General features: G+C 32.4%; 1 protein-coding gene across 4 annotated transcripts in view; it reads right to left on the minus strand.

Annotated features, from left to right (window-relative positions):
- The window catches only part of LOC109050194 (ankyrin repeat and fibronectin type-III domain-containing protein 1-like), a 77,700-nt gene that overhangs the window by 36,322 nt on the left and 24,533 nt on the right, over positions 1 to 16,845 (minus strand). Inside the window, exon 1 of one of the 4 annotated variants that reach the window (XM_042752284.1) lies at positions 998 to 1,208. The exons of the other annotated variants lie outside the window; for them this stretch is intronic. The gene's annotated coding sequence lies outside the window, so the exon portion shown is untranslated. Of the gene's footprint in view, positions 1 to 997; positions 1,209 to 16,845 lie in introns of those variants that run through there. 4 annotated transcript variants of the gene reach the window in all.

Here is a 16,845-nt window from a genome sequence, read left to right on the forward strand (position 1 = left end):
AAAGAATGACAGATAGAAAGAACTACAAAACGAAGGATGGATGGATGAATGGGTAAATAACAGACAAAATAGACAGAATGACAGACAAAACAAAAGAACAATAGAATATAATAGAATATAAAGATATATAGATAACAGAAGGATGGAAGGATGGAAAGGTAGAAAGAACAATAGATAGAAAGAATGAAAGAAAGGTGGAAAACGGATAGATCAGATAACAACAACAGAATGATATACAAAATGATATAAAGAAGATAGACAGACAGATAGATAGAAAGAATGGTAGAAAGAATGACAGAATGATGGATGGATGGATTACCGAACGAACGAACGAACGATCGATCAATAGATAGATAGATAGATCGATAGATAGATAGATAGATAGATAGAACGACAGACAGACACAGATAGACAGATAGACAGATAGACAGATAGATAGATAGATAGATAGATAGATAGATAGACAGACAGACAGACAGACAGACAGACAGACAGACAGACAGACAGATAGACAGACAGACAGACAGACAGACAGAAGGACAGATGTGGTGACATTTGAAGGGGTGTGTGGTAGTTTCAAAGCGATCAGCTGGAGTGCGGATGAGCTCCGCTGTGATCCTGACCTTTACCTGTCAGAGTCTCCGACACAGAAAAACACATTCATAACATCTACAGACGCATCTCAAACCTTCACTCATCCAAACTCATTCATACACCTGTTAACCTCTGATGATGATGATGATGCTGTAGCTCTTCCTCTGCTGCAGTCACAGAACATCATCTCCAGTGTGGTTTCACACCTCAGCAGCCTCAAACCACACCAATTAACCGTTCATCAGTGCAAACGAGTGCCGTGACAAAAGCAGAACTTCTCACTGAGAACATCACTCAACACAGCAGTCGACACGCATCGAGTGTGATTAGTGTGCAAAAACCGTTTAACAAAACTACTAAACACACACACACACTGTCCTCAGGCATTCCACTGATCACATACCTGAGCACTTCCAGTTTCACACTCGCCTTCCCTTCTCTTCAGGTGCAGACCAACTAAAACACACACAGCGTCTGTCTATCGGTCTCTCTCTCCCTGCTGGAGGTGTTCTAGTGTTTTATCAGCCCCTGTCTCTGCTATTGCTGACTTGGTGTACTTTAATTGTGGTTGCCAGGCGATAAGCTTCACTAACTGTGCAGTAAACAGAAAGAGAGAGTGAGGGAGGGAGAGAGAGACAGAGAGAGAGAGAGAGAGAGAGAGAGAGAGAGAGAGAGGGAGGGAGGTGTTCTAAACGGTGCTGAATACTAATTGCTGCAACAATAAAAGTTAAACTAAAGGCCAGTGGCGCATCACACTTGGAAAGTTGTGTGTTAGCATCACTTTTACTCATTAGTAAGCAGGTGTTGATCTGATCTGATGTCTCACTGACTAGTTTTATTTTCAATATGAATTGACCTTAAACTGCCCAAAACATCAGCTGTCAGTCACTTTTGCTGCAGGTATTTATTTCTCTTTGATGTCTGATTAATGCAGAGGAGCAGGTATGAAATATCAGCTCCTGATTCTCTCGTTTATCCTTTTATGTAATGCCATTTCTCTTTTGTTCCATTGATTTAGTTAAAGCGGCATCATTAGCAGCTCCTCAAATATTCCTTCAGAAGCTTCCAGACTAGCAGCCGAACAAACGCAATAAAAAAAAAATTAAAAAATGGCTTCGGGTGAGGAAGCGGCTGCACATGATGATCTGTGTTCCTGAAAATGAGCTGCTTTTCTGTTTGCTTTCTTGTGAATGAATCTGATCTTCAGTGACTTCACTGATGCACTGAGAGAGAGATAATGAAATAAATAGATGTATACATTTGTTAATGCATCACAGATAAAATATAAAGTGAATTAACAAAAGAAATTGACAATTTTATGTTATGATGTCATGCAACTCTGAATTCCATCTTTTAAAAATAATCTTTAACTTAAAAAAAAAAAATCATTTAAAGTTTAAACATAAATTGAATTTTTTTTAAATATTGAAATATACCCTAAATAGACTTGCATAATTACATATTTTCTACTTTTAAACATTTGCAATACTTTTTATATACTTTACATAGCCTATGTAAAACCGACAAGTTACAAAAAAAAAAAAAAATTAACTGTAAAAGAATACAACAAATTAACAAATAATCCGTTTTAAAAATAACCTTTATATAAAAAAGAATCATTTAGCTACTATACTATACTATACTATATCTTATATAAAGCATAAACATAGTATAAATTATATTTTACTTTTTTTTACTTTTTTTAGAAAATAATATATTTTAATTATTTCAAATTTTATAATTTAAATACTATTAAAATAAACTTCTATATTAAATATTTGTTTTATTTAATTACATTTTAAATACATTTTATATACTTTGCATTCACATATAATTTTCAGAATATTAAAACTATAACTGAAAAAAATATTTAATGCATCAACAAAAAAAATCATAATAATATACTTATAAAATATTTTTTACTTAATTTAGAAAATTAAAAGAAAAGTTTTTAAGCTTATGATTTACTGTAAATACTATTAAAATATACTTCTATACTTATATATATATTGTATACTTTATTGATTTTTCTGAACATTTCTGCCGTATGCACATAAACTGACAGTCACCACTGATAAGCTACTACTAAATATTGTAGAAACGGAATTTTCTGTAAAGTTGCTTTGCAATGACTTGTATCGTAAAAAGCGCAATACAAATAAACTTGAATTGAACTGAATTGAATTGAACTTTAAACATTAAAAAAATACTTTAAATACACATAATTTTCAGAGTACTAGACTTAACCATGAAAGGTATTTGACACATCAACAGAAAACCACAATACACTTACAATAAATTATATTTAACTTATTTTAGAGAATAGAAATAGATACATTTTTATTTTATAACTTAAAAATTATTAAAAAATACTTCTACACTAAATTACTATTTTTATATACTTTTAAATATTTAAAAAGATACATATTTACAAATTTACATGCACATACAGAATATTTGATGCATTACAAATAATCACAATACTATGCTAATTAATAGTAATGATGTTTTCAAAAACAATCACTTTTAACACTTTCTGAAGAATTAATATCCATGACTTTTCCTCGTTTTAGCACATTTTCTCAGGAGTTTATGATTTTATATGCAGCATTTAAAAATACTGCAATTGTTTTAAAAATATATTTAGACAAATAACAGAGCCTTTCTATTTCAGTTATTTAAAAGTACTATTACGATTTACAATTTAGATTTAAACAGATCCAGCTTTCTAAACTTCCATGCATGAACAGGAAGATACTGTAGAATTTTTTTTAGGACTGGAAATCACAATTGTAATGCCCCCTCAAAAATTGGACAAAACATTATTAAATTACCTACAAATATTCACACTAGAAAAGTGATTCTGAAAGGCTAAGTCACATGGCAAGTCCATTCCAGTTTCAGGTTTCCTGGTTAAACTAACTAAAACACAAACACACAACTCACTCGACTCACACTTGTCTATAGGAGGGAAGCCATGCCTGCTGAAGTTGCCATGGCAGCAGTGTTTTGACCAATCCGAGAGCTCCCATAATGCCATGCAGGGATTTGGGACACTGGCTGGGCAAACGTCACTCAAAAGAGAAGGTTAATAAACTAGTAATGCCATATATGAATATATGAAGATAAACACACGCTGTGAGATTTAAACTAATTTAAACAAAAAATCTGGTCATTCAGAGTCTGATACTGTAGCCCTGCGTCTCTTCCAGACACACATTCACACCCCTTTAACCAAATGAGCTTGTTCTAGTATGAAACGGAAAACTGGAAACATTTGCAGAACATTATATGAAATGGAAAATCTAAAAGTGTTTCTCTGTGTGTTCATATGCCATAATGATCCGCAGTTCAGCTCCCGTCTGCACGCATGGCTATGCACTAATTATCATAGAAACGGCTCTCCAAAACATAAGAGCTTTTATAATTGCTCTTCCATATTTCGGTTTATTTTAGACTATAAAACATATACAGTAGCAGTGAAACGTTTGGAAACACTTGACTGGATTTATGTTTGTCATGATCCCAAAAAGCCTTTTGATCTAAACGCTTCTGCTTAAATTATTTCAACTAGTTTTGTAGACAAATGTTAGTGTGAATTTCTTTACAAAACTGACTTTGACATCTTTAAATTCCCTGAACTTTTCTGTTTACGTTTTTGAGTTGTGTATTGCATAAAAATGTAATTAAAATAAAATAATAATAAAATTCCCTGGTATGTTTTAGTTATGTATTGCATTAAAAAATTCATTTTTTTGAAGTTTTGTATTCCATAAAAATTAATGAAAAAAAAATAAATATGACTGAATTTATCTATTTATGTTTTAAATTGTGTATAACATAAATATAAAATAATAATTTACTTCTTTTTTACAGTTTTGAGTTGTGTATTGCATGAAAAGAGTAAATATAAAAAAAAACATTTTATTTTTGATTATGTTTTGAGTTGTGTATTTCATTCAAAAAGAAATTTTAAAAAAATTCTGTTTATGTTTTCAAGTTGTGTATTGCTTAAAAGTAAGTTAAAAGTAAATTAAAAATAAAACAATTTTCTTACCATATATAATCAGATACATTCAAAACATTTCATTTTTTCTTTTAAATGTCACTTTTGTAAAGAAATTCACATTTAATTTATCTACAAAATTGGTTTAAATAATGTAAGCATAAGCTTTTCGACCATAATGCTTCTTAAGATCAGGAGAATGAATTTATGTGCGTATGTCTTTTGAGTTGTGTATTGCATAGAAAATAAAAATAAACTTAAAACAAAACTTAAATATTTTTTTCTGTTTATGTTTTTGAGTTGTGTATTGCATAAATTATTTTAATTACATCAAAAATACTTTCTTCTGTTTATGTTTTTAAGTTGTGCATTGCATAAAAATAAAAAAAATAAAATGAACTATTTGTTTTTGACTTGTGTCCTGCATAAATAAAATAAAATAAAATAAAATAAAATAAAATAAAATAAAAATAAAATAAAATAAAATAAAATAAAATACATTTCCTAATCCATTTTACATATTTTCATGACCACGAGAAGCCTGTGTTTAAAGAGTGGCATCAGAGCAATAAAAGATTCCTCTGGGTGATGATGCTGTGGACAGAGGGAATGTGCAGATCTGCGTTCAGTGTCACCGGACAATTACCATGGATGTGAGTCACAGTGGGAGACGCAGACGCTCTGAAACCTCATGAGTGTGTGTGAGTGCTGAGGGTGTGGCTACAGCACAATCTACCACGCTTGCGGTTCCTGTGGGGAGCGACTCAATGCTACCCATAAATCTTTGCAGCGTAGCCACTTCAAATCAGGGTAATGGGGCTAGAAGACATGCTGTCATCCGCATGAAGTCATTCGCATGCAGACGGATGCCAGCCGCGGCGGTGGGTCCATCAGACGCTGATTTACTGACTGCTGCACGACGGCCTGTATCTACAGTTCCTATCAGTTTTTTTGCTTTATTATGGGTGTGGGTCTCTTTTCTCAATGCTGCATGCTGCCACGTTTCAAAACAATGACCGTGAGAGATCCAGACCACAGAAATCTGTTTATGTCACTTCTGCATGTTCTGTTTCTCTCAGCTCGCTCTGTTTATTTTCCTTCATTAGTGTTAAATGAGCCATTAATCATCAAGCATTAGGCTGGCTCATCATGCTGCTGTAATCGTGAAGTGAGATTAAAAGAGAAGGATGGAGCAGTTATAAAGAAAGGCAGAGCAACAGAGAGCAGAAGAAGAGGTGGATGAGTGGAGACGGGTGTTGAGTGGGTTATCATGGTCCAGGACGCCCCTGCTGGTAGCTGCTGTAACTACACCATCAGGATCCACTGACAGCCGTTCAAACTCATAGACATCTTTTGAAACAATATACACTACTATTCAAAAGTTTTGGGTTAGGAAAATCTTGATTTTTTTTTTAAAAGAAATTAATATTTTTATTCAGCAAGGATGTGTTAAATTGATAAAATGATACTGTAAAGACTTTTGAAGGATCATGTGTCACTGGAGACTGGAGTAATGATGCTGAAAAATCAGATTTGCATCACAGGAATAAATTACATTTGAAAGCAAATTAAAATGGAAAACAGTTATTTTAAATTGTAATAATATTTCACATTATTACAGTCTTTTCCTGTATCTTTGATCAGATAAATGCAGCCTTGGTGAACATAAGAGACTTTAAAAATTGTACTGGTCCCAAACATTTAAACTGAATATATATATATATATATATATATATATATATATATATTCAGTTTAAATGTTTGGAACCAGTACAATTTTATATATAATTTATATATACGTGTGTTTTGAGTTTTTCAATTTGTATAAAAAATAATTTATACAAATTATAATAAATTCAGTTAATTATAATTAAAGAAAATTAAAATAGAAAACTAAGAAATATGTGGCAATTTTTTACACACATTACACACACATTACACATTACAATAAAAGTATAATATATATATGTGTGTGTGTGTGTGTGTGTGTGTGTGTGTGTGTGTGTGTGTGTGTGTGTGTGTGTGTGTGTGTGTGTGTGTGAAATAAAACCTCTCTCTATATACAATATTTTTATATTAAGGTTTTTTTTTTCAATTTAAGGGTTGATTTTGGGTTTTAGGAACATGTATGTTTTAGAAACGTGCACACATTTGATTAATTTTCATATATATATGTTACATTTGACAGAAATAATTTTAAGATCCTGTGCATAAACTGAAGATCATTAAAGACATTTATCTATGAATATTTTTCCCGCAGCCAAAAAACAATCTGGGATAATAATCTGTGTACAACATCAGGTAATGAAACACCTGAAAAACAGGCTCTTAAGTCCCGGTGCAGAAACTGTAGTAAAACGACATCAATACCTAAATAAACTCCAGGGAACAGATCCTGAGGACTGGTGAATACATGAAAGCGCTGATTGGTTGCCGTGTTTGCTTTAGCCAGCATGCGTGTGTGTGTGATAGGCTTGCACAGGGTTAGGAACGATCTCCGATTATTTGCTGACACAAGAGGAAAACTCATTTTGGTTTGGAGTCGGGAGCCAGACATGGAGACAGACCGAGAGCCCGAGTAAAAGAGAGAGAGACGCTCTGATTCACACCTCTCTGTTCCCACGGTATTTGGTTTGTTTACGTGCCGCAGTCAGACACAAAAACACTCACATAAACGCAGACATGCACAACAACAAACCGCACTCAATATCTGAGCCGGATGATCAGATGAACATGTTACAACCCAAAATGACTCTGATACTTATCTTTATTGCTGCCTTTATCTCGACTGTTCATAAAAAAATAATATTAGAAATATATTAAAACTCAAATTTAGTGGTTTTCATCTGTGTTTGTTAACTTTTTAGTCACATTGATATGCTAGTGTACTCCTAAATGTTTTTTTAGCACATATTCACATTTAAAATATACAGTCTTTATCTTCTAAAACAGATTTAATATGTCAATGACTCATCCTGGACTGCACTGATTTCTGTCCAATCAAATGTGTTAGAATGCAAATGTCCCTCCCCCTGATATTACCTGCGACCAATTAACAAGTAGCAAATCATAATAAACCATGAGTAAATTCTGAACCACTAGCATCACCAAATACAATTGTAATTAATTAAATTAAATTCAGTAAATAAATAAAATTAGTAATATTACATTTAATTAATATATATTTTTTTTAAATGAATACAAAATAAATACATTAAAAAAATATATGAAAATGTAAATATTAAAATTAATATATATATAAAACATCAAATAAAAATAAAATAAGAATTGTATTATTATTATTTATCTGTAGTTATTTAGTATTTCAAATTAAACTAAACTAAATGAGAAAAGCAGAAATAAAATGTTACATTTATTAAATACAAAATATACAATTAAATTAATATAAAAACTAAACAAATAAGTATTAAATTATTATATAAGAAATATAAAATGAAATAAATATTAAAATAAAAATACAGAAATATTAAAAACAATATTAATTTTTTTTTAAAAAGACAACAAACCAAAGCAACATTAATAAAACAGGCATGTAGGAAAGATAAACTAAAGGCTGTTAATCTGTTCTCCAGTGCTGTTTATTTCTGCGTCATGGTTGGTGAAGTGATCTAAAATCCGAACCTGCTGAATACCTGAAGCCTGAGCGCGCAAATACACACACACACACACACACACACACACACACACACACACACACAAGGACGTAAATGCACTCACACATGCATGGCATTTCGGAAGAAAATACCACAGACTCCACAGCTCAGCAGAGCTAATAAATAAAGAGGTTGGGGCGCCACCTCAAACCTTCCCTGTGTGTGTGTGTGTGTGTGTGTGTGTGTGTGTGTGTGTGTGTGTGTGTGTGTGTGTGAGAGAGAGAGAGAGAGCTGAGGGGGGCTCTATGGGAAACGCTCAGGTCTAAAGTTGCATCACCACAGCATCAGTCTCTCTTTCCTTTACTGGCCGTCTGTCTGTAACTGAAACTGCGATCGCGCTCAGTGACCTCAATGAGTCCTGCGCTAATGAAGACAGTGACGGAGTGTGTGAGAGCACATGTCTGTTTCTACAGCTCTCAAAATGCCCCCTAGTTTTTATTTTGCTCTTCAGTTTCACTTTAGTTTTAGATTTAATGGTGAATAAATAGCGGGACTGCCAAAAATAAATTACATTAAACATAAATATGTTTAACGGTGTAACTTTTTTTTTATTATTATTATTATTTTTTTTTTTACATCATTTCAAATTTAAATACTTGAATTATTTTTCTCTAAACATAGCCAAAATAAATGTTTAGCAAATGTATACTTGTACATTTACAGTCTTTCACCAGGAAGTGTTATTTTAGTATCATATACAGTACACACAATTTTTATATTTCACTTCGGTTTTTTATTACATTTTATTTTTATATTTTCTATTTCTGTATTTTCTATTATTTTATTTTCATTTTAAAGTTTTAGTAATTTTGTTGTGTTTTGCCATTTTTATTAGGTTTTTTATTTATTTATTATTATTTATTTTTAGTTATTTTAGTACGTCAACTTAAATTCAAAGGGTTAGTTCACCCAAAAATTTAAATTCTGTCATTAATGACTCACCCTCATGTCATTCCAAACCCGTAAGACCTCCGTTCATCTTCAGAACACAAATTAAGATATTTTTGACAGAATGACAGAATTTAAATTTCCCTTTAAACAAATATTAAACAAATATCGAAAATATACAGTCTTTATGTTGTTTCTACATTAATGTGAAGATTGAATGTGAAAATATTGCAATATAAAAGTATATTTAAAAACTTTAATTTTAGGTGGGATTAATCTCAATTAATCATGATTAATTTCAGAAAAAAATGTGATTACTTAATGTTTTTAATCGATTGACAACACTACTATTCACTAAGTTGTGATGTGAAAATTAAAAAAGTTTTTTATATTTTATCTCAGTTATTATTTAATTTCAAGCAATGAAACAATTTTTAGTTGTTAGTGTTAATTAATGATGATAAGCCGGCTTCTGGGAGGGCAAATTAAAAAAAAACAACAACAACAAAAACAGATGACATCATCTTGAACTACAAAGATTTTTGTCCAATCAAAAGCTTTCTAGAAAAAGAAGCTTTCAAGAAGAAAATCATGATTGACGGCTGTGAAGTAACTCAAACTGACTGATATTAGTTTAAAACCACTTGTAAAACCACACATAATGAAGCCTTCAGTCACATCATTAGCTGAAAACATTTTATTTCACATGAAATGAATCACCTCATATTGAGATCACATGACCAGTTTTAAACAACAGATTTATTAACTGAAAATGCATTAGTCATCCTGTGCTGGTGGTCAGCATCTTACCAGTGGCTCTGGTCATTCAGACGCCTCGCGGCACACACTTGGGTTAAGTGGTGCGCTCAACAGCACAATGGCTGCGGGATCTCTGTAAATCTTCACTTCATGGATTGAACCCACAGCAGGGGTTAATATGTGACCTTTGGGCTGCGTGCCCAGATCCGTAACCATGACGCCACTCCAAAACACACTCACTAGTAAACAAGATCAAATCGCACTGAAGTCATTCAATTGCATCCAAATCATCTAATATAATTATGCAAAGCTGGAGTATTGCGAAAGCGAAATATATGCACAACAGATCAGAGTGAGAGATGCTTTCTTTTATACATTTAACACAAACTAAACATTATGGGATGTACAATTAACATGAAAATTCAAATATTATGAATTATATATAAATTTCCAGAATTTTTGGAAAATATCAAGGTGTTTTTTTTTTTGGGGGGGGGGAACTTTCAGAAAATTTCTACACATTTTCCACCCCTTTGCAAACCTGTATGTAAATTTTAAATCTGACAAACTTAAACCATCACTTTTTGATTTTAGTAAATCTAAAGCACTATAGAGAACCTCAATCTAAATATGAATCTAAATATTAATGCATTTACTCAAATGAACTAAATGCATTAAATGTGATAAATAACGTCCAGTAAAACGCATGTAAGTAAAAGGAGCCATTGATATGTGCACCTAATTGTTTCATTTAATCAGCATGTCGTAAATATTTTATTGAAGTTATTTTTTTGTCAGTGTAATCTAAAAACATTAATGCATTTAGTTAAATTCACTTAGGTTTATTTAACTAAAATACATAAATACTTAATATTTAATTATGTTGGATTAATTCAAATTATTAATCGGTGTATGTAAATATTCTCGATTATATCTAACAAATAAACTTGTCGCTTTAAGTTTTTCTAAAATGTTATAGTAAACATTTATCTAAATATGAATGCATCTAAATATTAACAAAAAAGTTTAACAATTTAATCTAATTAACTAAATGCATTAATTACAAATAATTACAATAAAAAAACATATTTACTATTAGTATAATTTGGTCATATGTTCGACCCAAACACATACACGCACGTTATAATGCCAAATGTAAACGTGGCCATTGATATGTGATTAATTGTGTTTAATCTATATAATTAATCAACATATCATGTTGGAATTTATTTATTTATTTATTTATAAAGCACATATAGAAACAGCCACAAATTTTCAACGTGGACATCCCTTTATTTTAGTTGCAATTTTTTTTTTCTTTACAATAAAAATGTGCAAACAATTTTATGTAAATTTAAATGTATGTATTACACCAGACAATTTTTTTTTTTTTTTTTGATTTGATAAAATATTACAGGAAACTTTCATAAGATAAATTTTAAAAAATTATATTTTAGGTACAATCGATCGCCCAATAATATGGGATTAATTTGAATAATTATGTAAACAATTATAATAAAATAATATGCAATTATAATAATTAATATGAAAAAGAAAAAATCTAGTCTACACTTTTTTTAAACGTTTCTATAGGAAGCTTTCATCTAAATATTTATCTATAGTCTCTTAAAGGTTTTTGCCCCCTTCCTGTTTTTTTTTTTATTTTTTGCATATTTGTTTCACTAGAAGATTCAGATCAAACTAATTTTAATATTACACAAAGATAAGTAAATATTATCTGCAAGTAAATACAAAATGCAAGCTGTCCAAACCTGCCTGGCACTACATGAAAAAGTAATTGCCCCCTAAATCTAATAACGGCTTGTGCCACCCTTTGCAGCAACAACTGCACTCAAGCGTTTGTGATAACTGGCAATGAATCTTTCACATCGCTGTGGATGAATTTTGGCCCACTCTTCTTTGCAGAATTGTTTTAATACCGCCACATTGGAGGGCTTTTAAGGTCAGCATCTCAATCAGATTTAAGTCCAGACTTTGAGTTGCCCACTCCAAAACCTTAATTTTGTTTTTCTTGAGCCATTCAGAGGTGGATTTGCTGGTGTGTTTGGGATCATTGTCCTGCTGCAGAACCCAGGTGCGCTTGAGCTTGAGGTCACAAACTGATGGCTAGATATTTTCCTTCAGGATTTTCTGATAGAGTGCAGAATTCATGAATCCATCAATAATGGCAAGTCGCCCAGGTCCTGACCATCACACTACTGTACCTCCATGTTTGACTGTTGGTATGATGTTCTTTTTATGAAATTTATTGAATCATAAACACTGAGCTTAATTGAGGCGAGTGAGGCCTGCAGGTCTTTAGATGTTGTTCTGGGTTCTTTTATGACCTCCTTGATGAGTCGTTGTTGCGCTCTTGGAGTAATTTTGGTAGTCCGGTCACTCCTGGGAAGATTCACCACTGTTCCAAGTTTTGTCCATTTGTGGATAATACCTCTGACCGTGGTTCGCTGGAGTCCCAAAGCTTTAGAAATGGCTTTATGACCATTTCCAGACTGATTCATGTCAACTATTTTGTTTCTCATCTTTTCTTGAATTTCTTTAGATCGTGGCATTATGTGTTGCTCTTTAAGCATGCTTCACTTTGTCAGATCGCTTCTATTTAAGTGATTTCTTGACTCATCAGGTCTGGCAGTAATCAGGGTGTGGCTAGTGAAATTTAACTCAGCTTTCTAAAATAATGTGCTTAATCACAGTTCTTTCATGATTTAACAGGAGGGGGCAATTCATTTTTCACGTAGCGCCAGGTAGGTTTGCACAGCTTTTTTCCCTTAATGAATGAAATCATCATTTAAAAACTGCATTTTGTATTTACTTGCAGAGTGTAATGTTAAAATTTGTTTGGTGATCTGAATATTTTAAGTGTGACAAATATGCAAAAAAATTAAATAAAATAAAAAAAAACACCTTTTCACGGCACTGTAAATATTAATGCATTTAGTCAAACTAACAAATTATGGCATATTGGTGAAATGTGGTGAGGTACAATTGATTGGCCATTGATATATGTGATTAATGTTATAATTAGATGGTATATGTAAACAATTTTACCAAAATTAAGATATTTGAAAAATGACAAATGTAGTAAACACTTATTTTCAATCTAAATACTTAAATATTAATCTAAATAATAATGCATTTACTCAAATTAACTAAATGCATTAAATCCATTTTATGGCATTGAACATTTAATATGTATGATCTTATCACAAAATGCCTGTTAATATGTAAAACGGCCATTGAAATGTGACTAATTACGCAATGTTTAATCAGTGGACATGCCTGCTTTTATATTATATTATGTACAATAAATCGGTTGTATTATTTATCATCTGAGGGGTGTGGTGCCACCGAGCCGTTCCTCACACAGACACACATCCAGAACAAAGCGCCGCGTGCCAGACACCAGGGATAAAGAGATATCAGCCCTCTCTCTCTCTGTCAACCCCTCCATCCCGGCTTTAGCCGTCCTTTCATCTCCCAGCCGTCCACTGCTGCTAACTTTCCACTCGCTCCACATCCCTGTATCGCTTTCACAGCGGCCAATCAGAGCCCTCGGAGCGCTGACGCTATCGCTGCACAACATGAATATAATTTCCCTAAAATTCCAGAGCGGAAAAAACTTTAATGTCCCACTGAGACCTGGATCAGACCCTGGAATCTGAGGGATTTGAGACGGCGAGAGCCCAGTCTATGAATGGACACCTGTGTGTGTGTGTGTGTGTGTGTGTGTGTGTGTGTGTGTGTGGGATAACAGAGAAATATGAATGCACTTCCAACGGGAAAAATGTATGTTTGGTGCTGTGCAATGCATGTGCAGGTTGATGTGTGCACGTGTGTGTGTGTGTGTGTGTGTGTGTGTGTGTGTGTGTGTGTTACTATGGCGGTGTATCTGTGTCGTCCATGCTAATGTGTTTTTATGCTGGAATATTTAAGCGCTCTAAAGTTAGCAGCAGAGCAGCTTTCAACTACGCCAATGCAGGGACCTGCTCCATGGAAATTTGCAAGCGCATGTCTGTGTGTGTGTGTGTGTGTGTGTGTGTGTGTGTGTGTGTGTGTGTGTGTGTGTGTGTGTGTAGACAGGACTCAATACATTCCATTCCTGTCTTAATGGAGGCTTACGGCGGCCTTTGAGTGTCCGTGTGAATAAATAGAAGCCAGCAGCCCAGAATACCTGTTTCCTGAACGGGATTATGCCAACACACACACATTCATACACTGATTCACACACCCATACGTACACACTGACACACATACCTCTACATTTACATTGAAGTTTGAATCAGCATGACATTTGATCAGATGTTCACACGCTAGTTAAAATTGACTGAGTTTCGTGGAAAAATGACGGTCAAAAAGCCCTAAATATTTAAGTGGGGAAAATGTCACCAAACAGAATACTGGTTTTCTTTACCTGCAAAAGCATTTGATATATTTCAATATATTATATTCAAGACTATATTCTAGAATATATTTGGGAAAAACTGAAAAATAGCTACTTAAAAAAAAGGTTTCAAATGTCCCTAAAAATTAATTTCATAATTAACAAAATATACAAAAATAAAAATAAGTAAACAAACATTTCAGTAAATTAAGAAAAAAATTCCGACACTGATTTCAAACATAGATACTGGAAAAAACAGAAAAAACTTCTAAAACTTAATTTTAAAATGTGCCCATAAAGGTACTTAAATAAATAAATGAACAAACAAACTAAATTTCATTAATTTTTAAGAAATATGTTTCTGATACGAATTTGAATCAGAAACACAACAAGTTTTTTTCATTATTAAAATGCTCCTATACACGTGTTTTTATAATAAAAAATGAATTAACAAATACTTGACTAAATTTAAAGAAAAATGTTTGACACTAATTTCAAACAGAAATAATGTACAAAAAATAAAACTCCTAAAAAGTGCTAAAATGCTGCTATAAATGCATTTTAAAATAAATAACGTTATTTTAAACTTATTGTATATTTAGTATTAGTTTTATAGCATTTTATGTTCATTTTATGTATATACTCCTGTACCCGAGTACAAATTTTGTTCTCATGTGTCAACACGTATAGAATGACAATAAACTAAACCAAAACTGAAAATAAATAATAAACACACAAACATTTTCATTCAGAAAAGGTTTTTCTGACACTTATTTCGAACACAGAAACGTTGGATTTTTTTTAAAGCCTCTATAAACGTATTCTATAATATGAAACTAAATAAATAGACACACATATACTGTACACACAAACATTTAAGTACATTTTTTATGAAAAAAGTTTCTGACACTAATTTCAACACGGCTTAAGACAAACTCAATGCTATTTACAAACTCAATGTTATTATGATTTTGAGCAAATGAAAGTTAGATAAACATACACATACATGATTCTAATCATATCAACCAGTTAGTGCCTATAATCAACTACTGGATGTCTCACACACACACACACACACACACACACACACACACACACACACACACACACAGCAGTGTGTCAGACAGTGCTGAGAGCTGTCTGCTGTCTAATGCCCGTCTGTCTGCTGCACTGAGTGATTCATGGACACCGTGTTGTTTGTTTGTGTTTTTTTTTTTGTGTTTTTGTTTTTGTGTGTGTGTGTGTTATGAGTGTATAGTACATGTTGGGCATCTCTCTGTCCATCTCAGACATATCAGCGTCTGTCGTCAGGTAGAAAGCGACAGTGTGGAAAAGCATCATCCAGCATATTTATTGTCCTACTTAAAAAAAAAAAAAAATAAAAAAAAAATAAACCTAGTGAATCAATAGAAACGAAGGTCACATCGTCATTAGTTTGAAGACCAATTTTTTTTTTTACTATTAACTAACTCTTAACTAAGATTTTTTCCTCAATAAACTATTAATTTACTGCTTGTTAATAGTTAGTAACGTAGTTAAATTAAATAGTTGTTAGGTATGGGGTAGAATTAAGGGATCTAAAATAAGGTCATGCATAATTAAGGCATTAATATGTACTTTATATGTACTAATTCACTACTTTTCAACGCTTCAGTTGAGAAAAAAATGCACAATAAAACTGACATTTAAAACAGAAAGCCCTTCATGACAACACATCAAAATAAAAGTCTGATTTAACTTGAAGAAATTATGACACAAATATATTAATATTATATACACTAAAATGTAATTCACAAGTAATAATAATACAAATTTTAAGGAATATCATAAATCCAAGATATATTTAATTTGTGTTTTAAATTAAACTGATTTGTTGTGGAACATGAAACATGTTGCAAGCATTTCCTGAATATCATGATAAATACTGAAATCGTATGATATGGGGAAAAAATACTGTGATCATATTTTTGGCCATATCGCCAAGCCCTACTTATGACGCAATGAAAAAAGTTACAGTGGTTCCTAATAACATTACGACCAAAGTTTACAGTTTGATTTGAAAAACATACAGTAATCCCTGGTATTATCACCTCCCAACATCAGCCAATTCATAAATAAAAACACTGATTTTGCTAATAATAACTGACAGACAAAGCAGCTCAATCTGCAATATGAGCAGAATTAGAAATCGATGTGATTTGGTAAGCAGGAAAGCACGTGTTTCGAGCCCGAGAGGGTTTATGTGACATAACCAATGATTCACTATATACAAAGATTTCAACCAGTGCTATAATTACTCACATCTGCATTATATTTACAAACGCTCAAAGGCAGAAAGCTCATAAGAGCGCGCTTGCGATTACACGCAAGAAACGTGCGCACACATGTGTGCGTCTGATATTTCATATTTCATTTATTCGATAACTGGTGTTGTCATGACAACAGCCCAAAAGAAGGAAGATGATAAAAGACAAACGCTGAGATAAGATGCATGTGCATGTTAAGACCCTCTTTAAATAGAT

Source organism: Cyprinus carpio, chromosome B24 (genome assembly GCF_018340385.1).
Source record: "Cyprinus carpio isolate SPL01 chromosome B24, ASM1834038v1, whole genome shotgun sequence".
NCBI classification, from domain to species: Eukaryota; Metazoa; Chordata; class Actinopteri; order Cypriniformes; family Cyprinidae; genus Cyprinus; species Cyprinus carpio.